This window comes from Dendrobates tinctorius, unplaced genomic scaffold (genome assembly GCF_039654945.1).
Source record: "Dendrobates tinctorius isolate UK_male_01 unplaced genomic scaffold, ASM3965494v1 ptg000160l, whole genome shotgun sequence".
Lineage (NCBI taxonomy): Eukaryota > Metazoa > Chordata > Amphibia > Anura > Dendrobatidae > Dendrobates > Dendrobates tinctorius.
The window spans coordinates 2,125,221-2,130,395 of NW_027361827.1; the positions used below are offsets into that span (position 1 = coordinate 2,125,221).

Here is a 5,175-nt window from a genome sequence, read left to right on the forward strand (position 1 = left end):
TTACATTCATATATCACCGCCGCCGGCGTCTAACAAACTTTGCTGCGCATGTCCGTGAAATCATCGCTCCCAGTAAGAAACACCATGCATGTGTATGGCCGCACTGAAGCGACCAGCGCCATATTGGTAAATGTTTGATCCATTATTCTGTGGTAAGGGAACATTAATTATTCCAACATTAGATTATATGTAACACACAAATCACTTTATATCTTTAGATTTTGGCGTATTGTTAACGATTCTTCATGTAATTGATGTGCCTATATATCTGATGATATACACGTATACTTTGCTTGAGAAAGGTTCACACATGAACCAAAACTTTGCCATGTTGGGCAAATAAACACCATCATTGTTTTGGAATTGGAGTGCTGCTATTCCTTTTTTATACATATCTATAGGATTGGGTTTGCCTGGGAAGCTTTGCACCCACACATGAAAAGTGAAGTAATAAACTTTGAAGTTTGGGGAGGGGTAAAGTTAATCAGAAATTAACTGGATTTAAAAAAACAAAAAGATCCATCCTATGTTAAAGCTTCCAAATCAATGAAACATAAGGGGCGCTATTCATCATTTGCAATATTTTTAAGTCACTTTTTATTTTTTTGTCCTGTGGTATTTATTGATGATTTTGCATCATATTCTTCAAAATGGGGCACACGGTTCATGGATTTTACACATAATCAAAAATGTTCTTTGTTTTCGTCTTTAAAGTTTTGGCAACTTTTTAGCACAAAATGTCACACGTTCCTCTACAATGGTGTAGAATTTGTACAAAGTTTCAGGATTGGACGGGAAAACATTTGTATAAAAATGTAACTTTTTAAAAAGTACCCAAAGCCTTGTTTGTTAAAATGCCGCCCCTCTATACAGAGGAGAAAGACCAACAAGACCCAAATTTTCCAAATGGCCCTGTAGGAGCCATAAAGGCGGCCTCTATATTCCCCCAAAAAGGTGTTAGATTGGCAGATTGTAAAATATCATAGATTAAAAACACTTATGGCGGCTTTATTCATGCATAGAACTAATGGCAGCTGTAGCATATTTATCGCTTTTATTTTTTTTGATACTTGACCATTTACATTTTAAATAAGTCAAGTTATCAGGTGGCCGTTTTAGCAAATGACTAATCTATCTAGAATGTTTACTAATACCTGAATCCTATTGGCTGCTGGAAGTCCCTCCCCTTTAGAATGTTCGAGTAGGGGACCTTGTAATCGTCGTCGTGGAAACAAACTGTTGATGGAGTGAAGGCGGTTGGAGAGACAGCATCTCTTGTTGCGGTTTCTCATATCTTTTACGCTTTTTGGTATTTATTTCTCTTTTTCTCCTCATTTATTGAGTTGAGATTTTCTAGAAGATCATTTCTCCTCATTTATTGAGTTGAGATTATTTAGGACACTTATCCTCATTTATTGAGTTGAGGTTTTCCAGCAGGACAGAAAGTCATCATGTCAGGTCAGACCATACGGCTAGTAACATAATCTATCACTGTCACTACTAACAGCATATAGCATGAATACTGAATAGGACCTGTCCCTTTATATGTCATACTTCATTTGGTTTCCTTTACCTAGTGTAAATGGCACCTGTCTCCTTAATCTTGCTCTCTCTTTATTTTGCTCCTGCGTCTCTTGACTTCTGAGATATGCCCACTTGTCTCTGTATATAAATCCAGTCATTTTTAGCCAAGTAGGCGTGATCCCCAACTCTTGTCTGTGGGCGTGTTCTTGAGAATCATGCCCAGTTGGCTAACAAGACTAGATTAAGAAGAGGGGGTCATATTTCGGGAACAGGGAGTAGCAGGAAGAAACAAAAAGAACGCTGGATTCAGGAGAAGAGCGGCATTTCTATCCGGTAAAACAAGGCATGATGGTGGCAAATGTCTTCTTTAAAAGTATTTTAAAGGCAGGTAAAGCCATGATATATAGCTACCAGGTAACATGTATTTGGTCATAGATGTCTGACATAAGGAGGCAACCAATGGTCGTTGGGCTCTTCCATGACATTTATGAAACTAAAAAAACAAACAAGTATGACCAATTTTTAGTACCCCAAAATGGCCAATGCAGTTTCTTACGGCCTCCCTCTCTTATTTGCAGCTATAATTTTACAAAAAAAAGAAACAAATACATTCAGCTGCATGTCCATAGAGCTAGGTTTAACTATTCATCCACATTTTCCATCATTATCTCCTAAAAAGTGACTAGAAATGACCCATTAATATAGATGGATAAGGGTTAGAGATAAGTGAACGCGCTCAGATAAGGCGTTATCTGAGCATGCTCGCGTGCTAACAGAGTGTGTTCGGCGTGCTCAAATAATATGTTCGAGTCCCTGCGCTTGCAGCTCTCATGGCTGTTGGACACCCGGAACACTTGCCGGGAATGTCTGTTTGTTAGCCCCTGCATGTGTTGTGGCTGTCGAACAGCTGCGAGAAATGCAGCCGCGGAGACTTGAACTTATTTTTAGAGCACGCCGAAGACACTCGGTTAGCACCAGAGCATGCACAGATAACACCTTATTCGATCACGTTCACTCATCACTAATTAGAGTTCAAATCCCACCAAGGACAACATCTGCAAAGAGTTTGTATGTTCTCCCCGTGTTTGCATGGGTTTCCTCCGAGTTCTCCATTTTTTCCAAACTCCAAAGACACTGATAGGGAATTTAGATTGTGAGCTCCAATGGGGACAGTGATGATGATGATGAGGTCTTTAAAGCGCTGTGGAATCATTCATGCTATATATATTTGCAGATGATTAAAGATCTAATACAAGCCAATAATTCTTTAGCTTTAGTTGCAGCAGACTGGGATTGGGTACTATAACTTAGAAACCTACTCCTTAAACTGTAATCATTCCCAAAATATCTCAAATGTAAAAAATTGACACCCTGATTTCTCTGTGTATATTCCGTATCTTCCTCCATAAGTAATAATTTTAATATTTATTTTCTATAGGCATTAACATTCTGCTAGGGCAAATCCAGGCACAAGAGAGGGCCGCTATACCATACAGTGCCATGGAACAAAGAAGAATTATTCTCCAAAGGCTGAGAGCTCTTGTGGCGGCCCATCCTTATAGAAGGAACAGGCGACGAGCCATATAGATATGCGGATAATTGGTATGTCAGAGCCTTATATACACATGACCCTGTACACGTCTATGTGACTCCAAGCACCTAATATTCTGATCAGAGAGAGGGAATGCTTAACCTCATAGCTAGAAAGCAAGTAGATCCACTATTCCCTGCCTCAGTTATGTGCTACTGACACATGTCTATCTATTTATATGAAGTATTATGCCAACAAAGCACAGCGCTATCTATCATCTAGTAAGAATAAACTTAGAGCAGCACAAGAGACAAAGAAATAGAGAGTCTGGGTGCAAAAAGACGCTCCTAAAGGCAAATACCAAACCTTGGATACAGCACACCAAAGATCAGGGACAGCACAGCATTTCTTGTGAAGAGGAGAGCTAATTTATTAAGCCCATGATGGCCACGTTTCGGTCCTAACAGCACGGACCTTTCTCAAGCCGATTTCTGAGGTGGTGGCAGCAGCATGTATGCGGCGCTTCCGTTGTCTTCAACCGGATGTGACGTCTCCACAGACCGGTGTCTCACGTCACCAGTCCACCGCCCCCGTCACACAAGGAGCTAATGCTCGTATTGAAACTAACGTATATCGGAGAGATACAGCCGTTAACTCATTGTTGCATGCCTCATCGTCAAACCCTAGGCAATTGGCATACCAACGGGCCAATTCTTGAGGATTAGAAGGATATGCTACGATAATAATTTTAAATTAATTTTTATATTTGGAATTGTTTTAATGTATTTATTGTAGGTAGTTCGTTTGTCCTTGTTTTTATTTACTTGTCCTAATTATCTCTACATCTTTTTCAGTTTAGTAATATTCTATACATATCCATATATACCTACCTGGTGTGGATGGCTCGGATTATGGAGGATGTCGCTTGTTGTGGAATTCGTGTCAAGTCATGAATGCGTCATATTGCTGAAAGAAAGAAGATTAATGAAAATTAATGCACAGCACTTTATAGTTATTCATGTATATTTATATATTTAGTTTATTTATTGACACTTGTATTTATTAAAGCTTTTTGGACGCTATATTTTCACCTTTCATTTTTATCAATATTAATTTTGACTTTCATTCCAGTCCCCGGTTTGGGGTCACCTATCCCTGTGGGTTATTAATTCACGTTTCTACTCCTTTTCATTATGTGTATTGGTCTATTTTATTTCTATTTTTTATTTTCAGATTTATTTATTTATTTTTTAATCAAATATTTTTTATTACAACAGATAACATATTGTGATACAGTCTGACACAAACTCCAGACAGATACAAAATGTAATGTAAAAAGCAGATTAATACATTTTCCTTTTTTAACATAAGTAACCTCTTAACTCAATATTACCGTATATACTCGTGTATAAGCCGAGATTTTCAGCCCATTTTTTGGGCTGAAAGTTCCCCCTCTCGGCTTATACGCGAGTCATATACCGGAGATGGGCGGAGAAGGGGGAGCGGGGGTGTCAGAGACCATACTCACCCCTCCTGGCACGTCTCTGCAGCCCCTGCTTCTCCCTCGGTCATCTGCTTTCTGCGTTCAGCGATCACGTGGTACCGCTCATTAAACTCATAAATTTGCGCATATTTATGAGTTTAATGAGCGGTACCATGTGACCGCAGGAAGCAGACAACTGATGGAGAAGCACGGGCTGCAGAGAAGACCGTGCACCAGGAGGGGGGTGAGTATGAGGGGGAAGAGCAATATTCACCTGTCCCCGTTCCATCGCTATACACCGCTGTGTCTCCGGGTCCTGCTGTGACATTCAGGTCAGAGGGCGCGATGACGTAGTCAGTACGAGCCCTCTGCTGAACGCCACTGCAGAGACCCGGGAGACTCAGCGGTGGATGGCGATGGAACAGGGATCGGTAAATATCGCTGGTGCCAGGGGCTCATGACACTGGCACCTGGACCCCAGCGACGGAGAGGTGAGTATGTAATTTTTTGTTTAATTGTAGCAGCAGCGGCAGCAGCAAATAAGGGGTATTTATGGAGCATCTTATGGGGCAGCATTAAACCTTGTGCAGCAGCATATGGGGGGTACTTATGGAGCATCTTATGGGGCAGCATTAAC

General features: G+C 40.5%; 1 long non-coding RNA gene across 1 annotated transcript; it reads left to right on the plus strand.

Moving 5' to 3' along the window:
- Positions 1–2,698: 2,698 nt before the first annotated feature.
- Positions 2,699–4,137, plus strand: LOC141052385 (uncharacterized). Its single transcript, XR_012220795.1, has 2 exons — positions 2,699–3,126; positions 3,910–4,137. It is a non-coding gene; the product is annotated as an uncharacterized lncRNA (long non-coding RNA).
- The last annotated feature ends 1,038 nt before the right edge of the window (positions 4,138–5,175 follow it).